Genomic DNA, 19433 nt, shown 5'->3' with positions numbered 1-19433 from the left:
CAAGATTTCATTCTAATATAAAGTGTCACAGCTTTAAAATATCCTATGTTGAGTGCTAACAGAGACAATTCAGACATTTAGAGCTCTCTTAGCACTTGCATCAAAACACAACACACAACGTTAACGAAGTCACTGGATACAAACACTGAATAAAGTCATCTGCTGTAGGCATGGTGACTTCAGACCTGTGACTGCTGGATAAAAAGGGATGCTCACTAGAGGTTTCTTTTATTCCCTCTGTCTTCTACAGCTGAGAATGTCATCATCCTTTATCTACATGCATACCATAAATTCCATTTCTTACCACATTTGGTATGGTCGTTCAGCATCAATTAAAATATCGTTCTAAAGGTGTGTCCCTATTTGGAGGAACTAAAAGCTCATCCTAAAAATCATCCAATTACGTATCCATGAAACAACAGCTAAGATCAGATAAGATTTATAGCCATGTAATGCCAGCTCTGCCAAGAAATCCACCCACATGAATGCAGATCTGTCATGCATGGGGAACACAGCATAAAAACAGAGGATTGTTTAGAGTTACAGATACCATGGTTTTGATGTTTTTTTCTAGCGATAGGTGAAATCTTCTGTATAGGCTTAAAATACAGGCAGAAGTTGAAGTGAGGTGAAGTTTGGGAAAGAGTAAATTAGATATCTGTCCATCAGACTAAGTTTGAAATTACCTTTCAAATATTGTTTTTAGTGGTTTTTTTTTCTTCTTTTCATCATTTATGAAACAAGATTATACAAGAAAATATTTTCACTGCAATGTCTGGCACAGAACCCAAGCTTTTCCTGAGTGTTTATAGTTGCTTTAGAACTCAGTTAAGCACTTCAAATTTTATTTCTTTTATTCTTTGTATTGCCTTTACTGTGGATTAATCTATTGCCAGCTTTGCAACATTTTGTCTTGTTTTGTTGTTTTCACATTACTAAATGTCTTTGTGTGCAAGTCTTTTTTCAATATTTACCCTCCTTTATAGAAGGAATATTTTAGGAAATCTTAGGAAGAATAGAAAGTATTATTTTTAAATGAAATGAGTATTTTGCAAGCATATATATATTCAAAATATGCTATTGACTCTGCCAAAACAAAACCCCTTCATTATTAATTAAAACTTACGGAAAGACTGTCCACAACTTGAAACTCTTGTAGAAAGTGAACAGGCGCAAAAAAACAGCTGCAGCCACCGGAAGGTATAATGAGGTAGACCGAGGCTTCATGTTCTGCCAAGAATTGAGTAAATTCTGAGGATTAAAAGAAAAAAAAGGTATCTTTTTCCCAAATAAATGGATGCTGAAAATTTTCCATTGCTCATTTTAAACAGAAAAGCAGATTATTTATACTTTGATGCATTTCCACTCCAAACCCAGTTGCTCTCTCCCTCTCTCTCTCTCTCTCTCTCTCTCTCTTAATCTGCCTTCCAGTACTGTTAAAAAGAAGTCTTTGTGATTCAGATCTGGAAGTTAAGTTTAAGTAGATTGAACCCAGCCAAAATCTCTAAAAGTTTGTTCAGGATTCAAATGCAAATATGGCATATTACTGCACTCCATTATGTATAATCATAGAAGGATCATATTGATTGTGATACAGGACAGTTGGTAAAACAAAAGCTTAACAAATGTGTCAGCTTCATGGATAGTGTGATGGTCAGAGGTCCTGCTTTTATCCATGACTGATAACAGTAGCAGACATGAAAAACTGACTCTAGGTGTATAGCTTCAGAGAATTCACAGTGCTTTTTCATAACAGCATACACTCATTATCAGGCTTCCAATGTGTTCAGTTTGGTCTTAAAGGTTTTGCTTTGATGGATGCACTTTGGTCTCATAATTTTCAAATCCTAGCTCGACTTTTCTGATGCTCGAACTATTCTTCCCATTGTGTATGCCTTGCACAAGAGAAAAGATAGATGTCAGGATGTGACATTTTTGAATGCAAAGAACTTTATTGAGTATAAAACTTTGAAGTTTGAAACTTCCTAATGCTTCTTCAAGGGCAAAGTGAGATTCATACTTTGCCATTGACAGGCTGAAAGTATCCTTGAAACCTATCAAAGCTAAAGCCTCTTACACTGATTGAATTTGAACCTACACTATTAACCTTTGACAAGAGCAAATATTCAATTGAATAGAAGTAATTTTATTGTGCTTGGTGCATGGTACAGCAGAGCACTCAAAAAATAAAAAGAAAAAGAAATATCCACTAGCAAACTCCAACTGCAGTATAATAACTTTTTGCCACAAAAATTCTAACTTGCAAAGATTTTCTCATTTTTTTTAACTTTAAGAATACAATATACCAGAAGTATATTTTTTACTGCTTTGTGGAGATTTATATATATATATATATATATATATATTTTCCCACCTAAAGCAAGCACAAAATAAAAACCTGTAGAAGTTGGTTGCAGAGTGAACATAATTTACCAGACTGTGAATCTTCTGATTCACAGACACATCACATACTTATAACACAAATCAGAACACTGCAGTTATGTAGCAAGACTTTGAACCACTCTTTGGATGTGTACTGGGATGGAGTTAACTTTCCCTGCAGCGGCTCATATACTGCTGAGCTCTGCACTTGTAGCTAGAACAGCATCAGTATCACACCAATGTTTTGTCTGTTGCTGAGCAATGCTGGCACAGCATCAAGACTCCCTCCAAACCTGCCAGAACCAGTAGGCTGGGAGTCGGCAAGAACTCGGGAGGGGACATCTAAACCAACCAAAGGGATATTCCATACCATATGATGTATGTGGCCCAACTTCCCAGGATGTGGCTGAACATCACTCTTTGATGGGCAGTGGAGAATTAATTTTTTTCCCTCTTTGCTTCCACGTGACCTTTGCTTCTTTTTTCCCTCTTTCTTTTCTCTTTAATTAAATTATCCTTATCTTAACCCATGAACCTTTTTCTTTCCATCATACTTTCTTCTCCCCCTCTTCGTTTGAGGGGGAGTGAGAGAGTGGTTGTGGTGGAGTTCAGATGCCCAGAAGGGTAAAACCACCTTAGGACCCTTTTCTGAAAATGTAACTCTTCTGTAATGCATGTGAAACTCTAAAAGACAACAGGTGGATGGTGTGGTGTCATCTGTTCAGCATAATGGCTAAAAGTTACAAAGCCATATGATACTGCTTACTTACATCCCTCTAAATGACGTCTTGAGTCAGCACCTCTATTTAATGTTCCCATCCAGTGAAACTGGAATAGGGAAAGAAGTCAAATTAGACAGGAATAACAGAGGGACTTGAACTTTATTAATCTTCACTCTGCAGGAAAAAAAAAAAAAGTAAAAAGTAAAAAAAAAAGGTAAAAAAAAGTGCTAATGAGAACATTACTTGCAGTTTTCATCCTGCAAGCTAGTAGGTCTCCCTGTTAACACCAGTCTGAAAAAGGACTTTGCTGTCTTATTATATTGTCCTCTGCTGTGACAGTTAAGTCTTTACTAAAGTTCTTTGCTAAACTTGCAATTGCTCTGCTCTCCAGGAGAGCCTCTTTCCTGAAGGCAAAAATCAATGAACCACACAGATCTAGTCTTTGTTAGATGGAAAAAACTCACGCTCCTACCCAATAAACTTGGGGATCAGCATCTACACACACACACACAAGGATAAGCAGGGCTTTGCATAAAAGTATGTTGGTGCTTAGGGACATGGTTTAGTGGGTGATATTGGTGGTAGGGAGATGGTTGTACCAGATGATCTTGGAGGTCTTTTCCAACCTTTATGATTTTATGATTCTTTGTAAAAAAAACAAACAAACAAAAAAAACAATGTTTTAAATTAGAGCAAGTTTTGAGAAAACTAACCAGTTACATTCACAGAGGAGGAAGCTATGCAAATAGTTAGTACTGGTGCCAAAAAGGAAAACAGTATTTCATCTATTACTATTATTTACTGAAATCTGAAAGAGGTCTAAGTTACATTTAAAAATTTCTCTTTTGAAAAACAAACTAAACCAACATCATCAACAACAAAAAACAGTTACTGAACTCACCAAGACCAAGGAAGAGCTATACCTGATTTAACAAGTTCTGAATTGGCAAATATATGCAGATGTGAGAGCTGCTGGTGTTGAAAATTTGGCAGCTACTGCTCTTCTCTTTTTAAGAAAGCCAACCGCACATTTTACTAGATAACCCCCTGTGGTTGTTACTAATTCTTAATGGTGGAATACCTTTGATTTTTACATTTCAGATTGATTTGGCAGCAGCAGATAACCTGGCTCATTTCATACTGGTCTCCTGCCAAGAACCCAAGAAATCTGTGTTTTAGATTTGTGTGTGTGTGTGTATGGTTTGTGTGATTTTGTGTTTTTTGTTGTTGTTGTTTTTTCAGATCCCACCCAGCATGTGTCTTCTCTATTTCAAAAGCTAGTTCTAATGATCTAACAAAATGTAATTTTACTAGACACAAATATGAACATCCTATATGCTCAATTAATGTGCTAAAGGCCTTCAGGTAAATGGATGACCAGAGTCTGTTGTCCTGTCACAAGCTGTATAGTTGAAACTGTAAAGGTAGTATCCTCTGAAGTAAATGAATAATAAATACATAATGAATAGATAAGTTTTCATTTAAATAAAGAATAAGAAACTGTTCAGAGAACATTTGACTTATATCTACAGTTGCATGATTTAAATGTACTTTTCAAGCAGTGGATATCTATATGCTTATATATATTTTTATATATAAATTTTGGTTTAGCAAGTTCCAGGACATCTTATCAGGGAAGTGGAAGGAAGGAAGAAGGGGAGACAAATGAGGAAAGGGGTCATGACATTGTCCAAATTTTTCCTTTCTGCAATAATCATTAGCATAACAATGTCTCATTACAAGCTTATTAGTTTTTAAAGTGCACAGGCACTAGAAGCAACAGCAGAATTGAGAGATTTAGTTTGGTGTGGAACATATCTAGTAGGTCTTTACATATGCCATTTGAACTACGTTACTTGTTTATTTTTAATTTGAAAACTCATCGATACAAGTTATTTAAAATAGCTTTCAATTATGTTAAGCTAAACCAGTTTAGTGAGAAGGTGTTAGAAACAGATAAGTAATTTATCTGATTGTGCACTCTTGTTCCTGCCGTGATCTGGGGGGGGTGGCATCTTCAAAATGGCAATGATTCAAATTCATTAGAGCTTGGAAACAAGTAATGTTCAAACTGAAATTTGAAATAAAGACTCAGATTTCTTGGTCACACCTTTATCATAATTCTGCCTCTTCAAATTTTATTTTCCTGTTTTATAAAGAGAAGCTATAATGCTACTCAATAAACATAAAACCACACCAAACAGAAAAAAAGCTCCCCTCCTCCCTGCTTTTATGAAACTTTGCCCAATAAAAAAAGTACAATGAAAATTGATCATTTTATCACTGTGTTATTGAACATGGTGTATGTGCATGGTTGCCCTTAAAGCTAATACCTTGAAAATTTATTTTTGATTAGAGGAAATATATATTTATATTCTTATTGGGATAAATGAACATAGTTGTATTCATTTCAGAGCTATTCGCAAGGCTGGATTTAGGATTTTCAGCAGTTATTTACAGAGAGAATAGAGAATATCTTGGGCGGAAAAAAAGAACAGAAAAAATAAAAATAATAAAAAAAAAATAATAAAAAAAAAGGAGGCAATCCCCCCTCATTTTTTAAGCTTTCGTTAGTGCTGTTTAAAAGAAGATATATAATGTGACTGCAGGTTTCTCTAGAATATCCACTCAAGTGAGAGGAATTCCAAGATGTGACAGGTCTGTCCAGATGCACGTGATAAAATCATTTGATAAATACATCTGCCGCATCTTTCAGCATGGAAGCAATTAATAGCGTTAGTACTTAAGTAATCATAATTAGAGTTCAAAGAACACCACACTAAGATGTATGGGTGAAGCATAAGACTTCTTGCAGTGCTATTGTTTCAGACTAGGACAAGAATGTTAAACTTTTTCTAAGAGGATAGTGAGTTTCCTGTCAGATGGGGATGAATTCAGGTTTGCTCTCAATTCTTTGTGAAAGGCTTTCTAATATCAGGGGGTGACAGACTAGTGATTAAGTAAGTTTTCAAACTCTGAGTTTTTTTGTTTTCTTTTGTTTTGTTACCTTCTTTCACTGCCTTTATGACATATTCAAGATCCATGAGAGAAAAGAGTTCATTTTACAAGTTCCAGTTTTCTCTATTTTTCTTTTCCTTCCATTATCTTTTTTTTTTCCCTATTGTTTCATGTTTGTTTCTGTCCTAATTCAGTCCTTCCTTCTATATTTTATTCAATGAAAAAGTCTTAATAACTTCCAACAGTTTCACTTCTTTCTGCAGTATATACACTAAAATAATTATTCCTCAGACAGTGAATATGGTTGCTAACAAAACATATCAGGCTTTAGAGCTAAATATCAAAATGAGATTAAGGACAGATGGGAAATGCTGATACATTGCATGGCTTCAGTCTGTCTACAAACACAGTCTGCATTACTTTATGCTTTATTTTGAAGTAAACTTTCAAAATATGAACACTGGGTTTCTTTTTAAGGTTAGTGTTTCGGCCTGTGAAATCTGAATATACCACAGTGGTATATTCAGCAACAATGGATATATAATTAAGCAAAGGAGAGCAGCAAGTATGTCCTGTCAGGTGTGTTTCTCATCTTTCTTAGCTGGATGTTTTAGCCAGAGACAAAGTATTTTTTTTACATTCAACAATGGCCCAAATTCCTTGGTTTACCACATTCATCTCAGATAAATAACGCTCCTTTTTTTTCAAAAACTCTAGCATTTTTCATTAGAGTAAGGAAGACAGACCCTCACATACGCCTTTGGCACTGTTGTACTCAAAGCTATCCATACAGCTTGCCTGCTGTATTCTCCACACCTTGCATCAGGTCTCAAGAAAGATTTCGTACCATGTGTGGGCACGGAACCACACAGCCTCCCAGAACACCTCTGCATAGGTCACTTATTGTTGCATGCTCTGCAGACTGTCTCTTCGCACCCTTCTCTGCTGCCTCAGCCCATCCTAGCTTGAGTGAGAAAAACTTCTCTTACTTTTTGCTCTGTCTTCAGGTCTTATAATGGCAGCCAATAACACAAAATCTTATAATTTACAGTAGAATTTAGTCTTAAAACAGATATCTTGTCTTTCCATTATCAGAAAATGGATTTAAAACAAGTCTGCCAAATCTTGGTAGTGTTTGGTGACACATGCTATGCCTGCTAACACATGGTATACTGCACTGCAGTTCAGAAAGCAATGTGTGGGACATGCAGCTGATGCCCCACACCCAACACCCTGAGTAAATTTCACAAATTTATAATTGGCTGCCTAGGCCCCTCTTGCTTTGCAGCCTTTGAGAAGGATTACTAAAGATGTCCAAGATGACACAGCAGTTCCTGGCAAGTGTACACAGACTTAAATTATGAGGCAGAGCCTTGAGCTCAGTGATGAGTTTTTAAAGGTAGGGTTTCTGTAGAGTTTTTCTGGACTGCAGGAGAAGAGAGTTCTAGCAAGTGATGGTGAGATGAGGAGGGAAAGAAAGAGACAGCCTGTCTCCTAGAGAAAGCTGCTTCAAGTTCTTCCTTGCTGGGGCTGCCAGAGTTTTATTGTTATAACATCATAGGTTTGATACTGATAAGAAGATTGTAAGATCTCTACAAGAGAAGATGTGCTTTAAGGGTAGCTAGCATGTCTTGCATCCTTGCTGCATATTGGCGGGTTAAGAAACCAGCATGCTCTGCCCTTTATGTCTACAGAGATTGCATGTGTAAGATTCCCCCTCAAGAGAAATATTTTGTTCCTCCCAGAATGGAGCTTGTGTGCATATTAACATCTATGTAGCATGAACAATAGTGGATTTGGACCCTGGCATTAAACAGGGAGTGTGCCAATGTGATAGTATAAACATATCTTTTGAGTCTGCAACGTTCAGTAACATTCCACAATTTCTCTCTTCCATCTTGTCCAAACGAGCTTCTCTTGGCTTGAAGCCATTTTTCCATGATAATGTCAATGGCTTTAGCAATGCTAAACAGGCTGTGCCTGTTATCTTCACATCTTTTTTTTTTCAGTTTTTCATTGTTACAGCTGCTCAGCCAAACCGTCAACAATTTATTTCCCACAAACTAAATTGAGCCAATAACATTGTAATCCAGTATAAATAGAGATGCAATTGATTCCAATTAGGCAAAAGTTTCAGTGTTTCCAGGCTTGCAGCCAGTTTGTGGTTTATGAAATTTAACTAAGTTACAGCTTAATCAGCTTGCCACTAGAAAACAAATTCTAGCCAAAAATATCCTGATGATAAAGGAGGAGTGTGAAGAATGGGTAAGATCTCAGTGATGATTTCTTTTTACAACAGCCATATCCAGCTGTTGACAGGAGGGAATCACACATGCACAGAAAAGAGCTCTGTCATTCTTTAGGTGACCAGCAGGTTCATCAGCAGGTACAAAAAGTCATAAAGAGGTCTGCCTTGTTCTTTGATTCACAGTTACGTTGACACAGAAAAGAAAACAGCAAGACATACAAGTATGCTAAAAGGCTTGTCTTGCAGATAAGAGAATCAATAAATTATTGAAAACTATGGCAAATAACTGAAATCCTGAAAAAAAGGATGTTAGTATATTGGTGCTGGAAACCTGAGACAAGTGAAAGAATCATAGTGTATTACAATTAACAGAATAGAAATATTTAAATATAAGTTTAGCGTTTATGAATTTAGGGAAAACTGAATGATTCTTGATGATACACTTGAAGAAACATATTGTGTACTCCAATATTCACACTATTAGGGAATACCAACAATGCTTTTCAGATTGTAATATGGACTGCACTGCTGGTATAACAGCGGGATGACAATTGAAAAGTATGGGGATTATACTCATAGAAACTTAATCATGATAACTGATAGACAGAAATTCAAATTAGGGTACTCTTCTTTTATAGCTGTTTCCCCACATGTTAGTCTTGAAAATTATTTAAAAGAGCTGCTGTGAGAACAGCACTGTATCTAAGCAGCCTGCTCTGATTTTTGTTATTTCATGTCCATCAACAACACACGCACACAGATTATAAGGCATTCTGGGTAAAACTTTGGATCAATAGCTTTATAACCATTGGATGAAAGAGAGAAAATCAGAAAGTTAAGTCTATGATCTAGTGAAGCGTTCACAGTGCCATGGAAATTCAAGTGTGAATGTACGTCTGTATAAAGGAAAACAGAGAGAAAGGGAATGACTGAGAGCTCCATCTAAGAATACCCAGGAGCCTGACAATCTATATCCTAGCAATCATATTCAAGCTATTCCTCCAAATCAGGCTGACTGGAGATTTAAAAATAACTTGCCTACTCCTTCATACCTTATTGCTATCACTTAACAGATGCAGTTTGTGTTTTCTCCTTAAAAAAAAAAAGATTGGTCAAGTCTAATCACCTTAGACCTGACCAGAGACAAATATCTGATTTGTCTGCACATAGCAATCTCAGGAAGAATTTATAATACATCTTGGTGAGCATTTGTAGTGAATGGCTTATCTGAAAATATAATTTTGATTGTCATAAAACTAATAATAAATTTAACAAACAGATCAGCCACAATAAAATTTCACTTGAGACACACAAGACTGATGGGGTGATGACATACTTATTTTGTTTATCAGCCTGATACAAAGGGACAAAATTCTTTGCTCCTCTGAGCAGAGAATTCATGCTTGTGCTGGATGTAAGAAGGACACCATCAGTACTCTCCTTTTAGTATCAAATACCTTCTCATACCTTCACCTAGAGGAGGTGAGGCTGAAAAGCACCACCGCAGTTGGGTAAGGTTACCCCCTGTTTGGACAGGAATAGCACAACCTGCAACTCCTAGATTAACACTTAAGGGATAACAAACCTTAGGTCTAATAGTTACAGATAGTAAACTCAGTTCCTCATTTAATAAGCGTACAATGAGAAATGGAAAAATGAAGTAATGTCATTTTTAAGCAAGGTTAATTCTTGGAGGAGCAGCTCCAAACTGCTCTCAGCTGGTCTTGATGCAGGAAACCTTTTGACACCAAGAAAAAAACAATAAACTGGGTTTTAGTCATTCAATAAACTGGGTTTTAGTCATTCTGCCATGACATTTACCTTTTCTTTTTGTTTAGTGCATGGTAAAACTTGTGGAGAACTCATAATTCCTCTCCAACATGTTCTTGTTTCACCTGTATTGAACTTATTCTATTGAAGTAGTGAAGTAGTAACAGAAGAATATCATGCATGAGAGATTCAGACTTATTTTATTCTACCTACATCAGCACATTCAATGGGAAAGAACAGGGAGTAAAAGAGACTAAATCTCTAGGCAATGCTGGTATGAATTATTATTACTTCCATCATATTCAGAGTGCCTGTTGAGGAGAGTACTGTAAAACTGACACATTCAGTGAGAAGCTGTACAGAAATCTCTGTCAACTACTGTAACATAAAATCTTATTTATCTAACTCAAACTCTGTGCCTAAGATAAGGCTTGATTAATTAAGGGCTCTCTGATTTTTCCATAAAAACACACTATAAAAGTAAAATGGTACTAGGAGAAAGCTTGTATCTGTACTTTAAAATTTGTGTCTCTCTAATGGCTTCAACTGTGCATCAGCAATTTTGTAAATGTAGTTTAAGTAAATGCTATGAACCTAGAAAGAGCAGCTGTTAAGACTCTTTACAACATCTGTAACACTTCTTTTAACATTATCAAACCTGTTTTCTCTCATGATTAAATTTACTTCTTGTTGGGCACTATTATAAAAGAAGGATACACCAACTGTTGGGGAAATTTTTGTTTTTTAGCAGTTATTTCCTTTCCACTTTAATTGAAAAGATATTTTTTGGTTTTGTGTGGCCATAACCTTAGTAGAGACAGCAGTAGCACACATTTTTCTTTCCCAGAGAAGTTAAAAGCATGCTTTAAATATATGATTAGCCTTATATGACATTACATGTAATCATAATTATTCTACACATTCAAAAAAGATCTGGGGAGCCAGTGAAAATATGGAAATAACACACAGGATGATACCAGTGCATTAATATTACTTCTAGTAACACTTTAGATAAAATTACTGTTTATTTCCAAACAAAAAATTGTGTACCATAGAAAACAGAAAATCAGAGTTTTTGGCACAGTAAGTCAACACCAGAGTCAATAGCTTTGTTCTTCATTTATCAAGATCTTCCTCTCAACAGTGAATTATGAGACAATATAATAACTCTGCATCAATCTATCTTTACTTTTATACAAACTGAGTTTTACTGTGTCAGTCTTGTCAACACTGCTGAATATTAATGTGAATAAAGTTAATTGCTGGGTGGATAAAGGTCTGATGCAGTCAAAGTGAAAAGGAAGCACCTAACAGAAATCTGTCATTTATGACAAGCTGTAATTTATTTCCACTTCATGATATGTACTGACAGGTTTCAAACCTTACTCTAGTCTTTACCATAAATTGCAATTATTATAATTCACAGCGACATTTGACCTGGAGGTTGTGACCTAGTTCAACACATATAAAGGACTTTACATCTTGGGGAATTCATTTGCAAACTCCAGCATGGATTTCTCATTTTAAATCCAATTGTTTGCACTCAACAGTGAATATGCACAGTAAATTTTGTGACTTGCACTGCTTGAAAAAGAAATAGCACATTTCTCTAACTGAAACATGAAGTGTTTATGACAAATATTTACAAGTTAAAGACTAAGAATAAATCTCTGTATGATTGTACAATTATTAATACGTTTTACAATACTAGGCACAGGTGACACATTAGCCTGATGAATTTTGGTGAGTACTTGTATAATGTATCATCAATTGTTTTACTAGATGTTGTTACTGGCCTCACAAACAACAGATTAAGTTAACTGAGTTTAGTTCCTGAAGTTTTGCTCATCTGTTACTTGATATAGTTTATAAGAAAATTATCAATGAGTATTCAGTTTTTGGAGCCATGCAAAATTCCCATTCTGACTCACTTTATGGTGAAAGTCTCTAGATCTATAAATTCAATGTTGAAGTCTGAGCTTATAAGACTTGTCATTTCTGAAGCCTTATAAGTGTAACATACAGGTATAAAAATCTCTCTTTAAAATGATATCAATATAGAAAAATCACAAAGATTTTACAGAATATCAGATGATACAGATAATAAGAAATGTGTTACCTGCAAAATATCAGACTTTTCAAGAGATTTAAAATTTTTCAGAAGCCTCTGTAATAACCACAGTATTCTATTGCTAAATGTAATTTTATTTTATATTAAATTAGGACCCTACCAAATTAAAAAGTTTGTATTTAGTTTTTAAAGCTATTGATCTTTTACAGAATTTTGAAAAGCAAAGTACAAAAATAAGTGTTACTACAGATATCTATCAGAAACATGATACTTCACTTTATTATTATTATTATTATTATTTATTTATTTATTTATTTATTTTCTTTTTCCTCCTTTTTCTCCTTCTCCTGTTAGGAGAAGGGAACTGGAGCATTCACTTGTACATGTTATGCACCGTTCACATATCAAATAAAGGAAAAGCAGTTAAGAGGTGTTTATTGTCTATCTCCCTGGTTTATCTTTTCCCTTTTATTTGATTTCTTTTACCTAATTTCTGATACAGGTAGTAGTACCTGTAACAGTCAGACTGTGATTTACGATTGCCGAGTACACTTTTAATTAACTACTCAGCTTTATTTATCTTGACTATACCTTTAGCTTCTCAGGCCCTTAGTTTGTCACTAAGCAACCATCAATGTTCTCCCCTCTATTAGACTACCTTGTTTTTGCTAAGCAAAATTATCTGCATTTCTGCAAAATCTCCCAGTTCCCTGTCTTCACTAAGATCAGAATTAATGTTCTCTTCCCACTTTACATAACTGAGATAACAGTTGTAGAGCCAACATTTAGAAAACTAGAAACACAGAAAAAAAAATGCCCTGATAGCATTGCTTAGAATCACAGAGATATCTGCTTCTCTCAACAGAGCACTTCTTCAGTTGCTTCTGAACGAACAACCTGCTTTTCTGAGAAATCAGTAGACTTCTGCCAGCATCACACCAGGGAAAATCATCCATGGAGCACTATGTTCAGCTGAGATATTACATGGTTTCTGTCAGCAAGTCTTTGAGCTTTCTGGAGATTCCTATCCCTGTGGAGCACAGACTTGTAAACTGAAACTATTACCAACAGAGAGCATAAATTGGTGATGAATGAAGAGTACTGGTGTATGAGCAGGGTAGAGTAGAATGTCATTTTCCCACAATGTAGATTAAATACACAGAAGTTTTGGATTAGCAGTGAGAGGGAGAAATACAGAACAGTTTACACTGCTTTAGATATAACTTCCTGATATGATAAGATTGATTCAATAATAGGGCAAAAAACCCTAGAATTATTAATGGCCTTAAACTAAAAGAAGGGAGATTTAGATTAGAGGTTAGGAGGAAATTCTTCACTCAGAGGGTGGTGAGGCGCTGGAACAGGTTGCCCAGAGAAGCTGTGGATGCCCCATCTCTGGAGGTCTTCAAGACCACATTGGACAAGGCAACCTGAACCTGGGCAACCTGATCTAGTGAGTGGCATCCCTGCCCATAGCAGGGGGGTTGCAACTAGATGATTCTGGGATGGGGAGCAGAATAACCCCACCATGATTCAGGTGGAAATAATTATAGACCTGATACTCCACCTGGACTGTCACAAGTCCATGGGGCCAGATGGGATCCACCGAGGGCGCTGAGAAAGGTCGCAGACGTGAAGTGCTGAGACACTTTCCACCATTTGTCAGTGGTCCTGGTCAACCAGAGAGGTCCCAGATGACTGGAGACTTGCTAATATGATGCCCAACTATAAGAAGGGTCATAAGAAGGATCTGGTGAACTATAGGCCTGTCAGCATGACCTCAGTGCTGGGGAATGATATGGAATAGATCATCTTGAATGCAATCCCACAACATGGTGGGACAACCTGGAATAAGGCCCAGTCAGCATGGGTTCATGAAAGGTAAGTTCTGCCTAACCAACCTCATCTCCTTCAATGACCAGGTGACCTGCCTAGGGGATGAGGAGAAGGCTGTTGACGTGGTCTACCTAGACTTGAGCAAAGCCCTTTGACAGGATCTCCCACAGCATTCTCCTGGAGAAGCAGGCAGCCCATGGCTTAGATAGGTACACGCTTTGCTATGTTAAAAACTGGCTAGACAGCCAGACCCAGAGAGTGGTGGTGAATGGAGTGAAATCCAGCTGGCAACTGGTCAAGAGTGATGTTCCCCAGGGGTTGGTGTTGAGGCCCACCCTCTTTACTATCTTTATTGATGATTTGGATGAGAGAACTGAGTGCACCCTCAGTAAGTTTGCAGATAACACCAAGCTGAGGGGAAGTGTTGATCTGCTGGAGGGTAGGAAGGCCCTACAGAGGGACCTGGACAGGATGTGTCAATGGGCAGAGGCCAATGGGATGAGTTCAACATGGCTAAGTGCCAGGTCCTGCACTTTGGCCACAACCACCCTGTGCAGTGCTACAGGCTTGGGACAGAGTGGCTGGAAAGCTGTGCAGAGGAAAGGATCTGGGGGTGTTTGGTCGATCCTTGCCTGAACACGAGCCGGCAGTGTGCCCAGGTGGCCAAGAAGGCCAACGGCATCCTGGCTTGTATTAGAAATAGTGTAACCAGCAGGACCACGGAGGTGATCATCCCTGTACTCTGCTCTGGTGAGGCTGCACCTTGAGTACTGTGTTCAGCTTTGGGTCCCTCAGTACAAGAAAGACATCAAGGCCCTGGAGTGTGTCCAGAGAAGGGCTACGAAGCTGGTGAAGGGCCTGGAACACAAGTCCTGTGAGGAGTGGCTGAGAGAACTTGGGTTGTTTCATCTGGAGAAGAGGTGGCTCAGGGGAGACCTTATTGCTCTCTACAACTACCCGAAAGGAAGCTGTGGGGAGCTGGGGGTCAGCCTCTTCTCGCAGATAACCAGTGAGAGGACTAGAAGGAATTGTCCCAAGTTGCATCAGGGAAGGTTCAGGTTGGCAATTATGACAAATTTCTTCTCAGAAAGAGTAGTCAGGCATTGGAATGGGTTGCCCAGGGAAGTGGTGGTGTCACCATCCCTGGGGGTGTTTAAGAATAGGTTGGACATTGTTTAGTGGGCAATATTAGTGGTCGTGGGATGGTTGGACCAGATGATGGAGGTCTTTTTCAACCTTAACGATGCTATGATTCTATGATCCTTAAGGTCCGTTCCAACCCAAGCCATTCTATGGTTATGGTTATGAATCTAGTTATGAATCCCAGTCTTAAAAAATGATTGTTAGCCAGCACTCTTTGTCATCCGTTCTTCATGTAGCTCCTTATTGATGAAAAAAAACTGAAAAAGAAATACTTTAAATGTTTAAATACTTTTTTTTTTTTTTTTTTAAATGTGTAGAGGAGCAGGGGTTTGATTTGTTTTCTCCAGTTGCATGATAAAGAATAGTAGCTTTTGACAAAGAGGTAATGGAATAACGTTCTGGTGAAATTATTTTGCCTTAGTGACCATCTCTCTTGTGCATTTCTCCATGAATTTTATTTGAAACACTGAAACTGTCTTGCAACAAAAGGCATGTGAATGCTTTTTCCACACATTCTTTTCCTAAGTGGTGCTAGAACTAATAAGATTGAAAAATTGCATATTGAAGATGTACAAGGTTTACACCATTATTTGTAGATATATAGAGAACAATAAGAGGAAAGAAATACTGTAACAAAGACAGCAGGAGAAAATCCATATCTGAAAACTCAGATTCAAATATGACCTATTTAAAATAATTAGGTATTCCAGGGAGGATTCTGACTTTCATTTTAAACACCCCTATTATCTGCAGTACTACAAACCATCTACAAGTTTACCAAATGAAAAAAAAAAAAAAAGTAGTGACTTAGGTAACAATGTGAGGACAGTAATATCTAAAAGCATTTTTTCTTTGGTCTTCACAGAATAAAAAGTAATCTACAAAACAGTCTCTGATTTCCTGAAAAATACTAAACCAGCAATTTAGAACTATATCAAACCTCCAGTGGAAGATAAGTTATATCCTTTTTAACATGTCATTCAAGTATCCTTTGTCACAAGCAAAAATTTAACCATGTGACTGAGCCTATATTTCCACAACTTTTACAAAGATGCTAGTATTACAGTTCCCTATGGCAAACAACCAAATGCAGTACCTCACAGCATTAATACATTTCACATGCTCTCCCTTTTTGAATTACTTCACTTAAACACGCATGTACTTTCTGATATCCCAATCATGTATACTTAGAATATAAGCCCCTGAAGTATTGTTCTTAGCTAGAGCTATCTGGAAAAAAAAAAGTTTACTGTTGATTTCGGTTTAATTAGTATGATCTGAAAACATTTTGGCACAGACTTGTTATTAAATCTCTGCATATAACAAACTTAGTTAAGACGCACATGTATGGAATTCATCATCTTATTCCATTACCTGCAGAGCACATGGCTGAAAAATAATGGTTATAAAATGCATGTTAGTTAGAGCAAAAGTATGTCAAAATTTGGACAGATGCAGAGTGTAACTCATCTTTTCCTTATTGTTTGGCACTTTCAACTGTTGTGAAACATGTTTATTATAAAAAGGTACAAGCATCACCTTTGGTCCTGAAAAGGGTAATTACTGCGATAAATCCTATTATCAAGAACATCTTATAATCAGAATTTTTAAACAGTTATGAAATTAAGCATAAAGCCTTCAGCACTTGTCCATGGAATCAACTCTACTATACGCAAACACCTTATAAATCTGCCAAAAGACATAAATCTGAACAGCAAGACTTGTTTTTTTTTCTAGACATATGCTATGCTTTTAATAAGGACCTGGCTCGTTTTCAGGCTTATCTTTTCGTTAAGGCAGAACTGAAAGCAAAAGCCTTGAAAGTAGTTAGAAAAACAGTGTAATCACAAAGATACCATTATCCTGTCTCTTGTAGCTTTTATATTTGAGCTTCTCAAAGCTATGGACAGCAAATTACTCATTTGATACCTGAGCTGCATAAAGAAGATTGAAATCTGGGCTATTAATGATCTTTTCACTCTGTTTGGGATATTCTCGGTAAGAGCTCATGTGTAGTACAGATGCTAGCTGTCTACATTATTTCTAGGCCCCCAACAAAATACAGAGGTAGAAAGTGTCATTTGTCCTGGATACACTAATGCTGAAAGAAATCTGATTACTGTATGAAAGCTGCTGAAGGTAGGAAATGGTTTTCTAGGAGATCAGATGCAACTTGGAGAAAATATTAGGTTTCTTTTTGATAATTTTTATAGTAAGTAACCCACATTGCTAGACGAATGCATCTTAAGTGAATAAATCAACCAAAATTAAATTAAAAATTTGAGTACCAATTAAGGTGGTGATTAATTAGAGAACAGACAAATAAAAGGTTCATTCAAAACAATATTATCCAGGCAGTGTTTTTATTCCTACTCTTTTCAAAATGGTTTAGACTTGCATGAAATCTGTATGACAAAAGAGCACTAATTCTCATTTGGCTAAAGCCTCGAAGCAATTGTTTAATTTGCTTTGCCATTCCTACATAGAACTTACCACAAAGTTCCCCAGGAATGCCTGGGAGTCAGGAAAAATACCACCATCATGAATGGCAAAGAACTGGAGCATAAGAAATATAAAATGCCATGTTCAAAGTCACACACAAGAGTGGGAGATCTAGAAATTCAGTTTTGGTATACAGGCTTCATGCTGTAATCAAACACAACCAGTCTTCCTTCTTCCTGCTTCTCTCCTTAAGGCCTTTTGTTAACCAGGTAAATGCAGCTGTTCCAGCATGTCATTGCTAGTTCCAAAAATAGCTTAGTGTTTCATTCATTTTCTTACATCCTTCATCAACTCAAGCTGGTGAAACGTGTACATGGAATTAATATTTTTTTCCCTTTTTATCATCTTACAGATTTCTTTCACATACCAGAAAACGTGCAAGCCCCAGCATTAGATTGGGTGGCCTCAAAAAGGAAAAGAATGGTATATTCATTAAAGAAAAGTCTGATCATGCCCTATTGGTCCCCTCAGGAAGAAATCTTTACTTCTGGAGTCAGTCCAGAATGCTTGTTCTATACGCATAACTAACAGGCCAAAGTTTGATTTAAGATAACAATTACTTTGATCTATTTCTCACTTCTGTTGTATGCAAACTTCTCACCAATTTATGACTTTCTGAGCTAATTCTTTAGGGAATACTTAAAAATCAGCATTTCCATAGTTAATTTTTCTTTTATTTTTTTAATTAAGTAAGCAGTCTTAGGTCTTCAGCTCTTCAGTCAAGGATGAGGAAACAGGTCATGCAGTGCAGGTAGCCAAGACATCAGCAGTTTGCTCTTAAGGCTCTTTCAAGCATTTCAGATTATAAAAATTGTGAGATCTTACATTCCAGCAAATGCATAGTTCCTTCTAGTAGGAAAGCTGGATGAATAAACCACACTTCAATTGCTTCTCTGAGTCCTCACAAAAATTTAATGTACATAATCCATGAAAAATACAAAACAAACAAACAGAACCAAAAACAACCACCAAAAACCAACAACAGAAGTGCACTATCACTAATTGAAATGATTAAGGGAAAGTCCTGTTTCCCTGTCCAAAATTCACTCACTTTAAGTATTCATAAAATTGATTTAAATTAGTTGCTGTTAGACAACTACCAAAATTAAAAGAAATCTAAAAAAAATAATTCCCTCCATGATAAAAGCAACCTCAAGAAATTGTGCTTTTATTTAAAGTCAGGGGTACAGTAACTTAGCAAATCTCATTTATACAATTACAATGTGAAAGCGAGGCAGCATACAACAGAACGCTGATTTCTTACTGTGCATTTTTTTAACCTCTTTTTTTTTTTTTTCTAGAATCTAAATCCAAACTTACTGAAGAAGAGAACCCGAGAAAAGGAGAAAGGAAAGGAAAGGAAAGGAAGGGAAGGGAAGGGAAGGGAAGGGAAGGGAAGGGAAGGGAAGGAAGGGAAGGGAAGAGAAGGGAAGGAAGGAAGGAAGGAAGGAAGGAAGGAAGGAAGGAAGGATGGAAGGAAGGAAGGAAGGAAAGGAAAGGAAGGAAAGGAAAGGAAAGGAAAGGAAGGAAAGGAAGGAAAGGAAAGGAAAGGAAAGGAAAGGAAAGGAAAGGAAAGGAAAGGAAAGGAAAGGAAAGGAAAGGAAAGGGAGATGAAGAAACTATTCACTAAATGAAATCAGACTTACATAGTTTAAGTTAGTTTAAGTTGGGAGAAATAAATCTTGCTGCTTTAAGGTAATGGATTCTCATTTTGTTTTGCATCTCTTCTCTTTTAATAAAATCTAACTGTTTAGACCTTTGTCTGCCTAGGAACATCTCACATAGTAGATTAGATGAAATC

General features: G+C 36.7%; 1 long non-coding RNA gene across 1 annotated transcript in view; it reads right to left on the bottom strand.

Annotated features, from left to right (window-relative positions):
• LOC121070699 overlaps positions 1-19433 on the bottom strand; it is a 213828-nt gene that overhangs the window by 174156 nt on the left and 20239 nt on the right. Inside the window, exon 3 of the long non-coding RNA XR_005820176.1 lies at positions 1127-1251. This is a non-coding gene — a long non-coding RNA (uncharacterized LOC121070699). The remainder of the gene's footprint in view (positions 1-1126; positions 1252-19433) is intronic.

The sequence above is a fragment of the Cygnus olor genome, chromosome 5 (assembly GCF_009769625.2).
Source record: "Cygnus olor isolate bCygOlo1 chromosome 5, bCygOlo1.pri.v2, whole genome shotgun sequence".
Lineage (NCBI taxonomy): Eukaryota > Metazoa > Chordata > Aves > Anseriformes > Anatidae > Cygnus > Cygnus olor.
The sequence above is the reverse complement of the archived record's forward strand: the minus strand, read 5'-3'. Positions and strand labels throughout refer to the sequence as shown.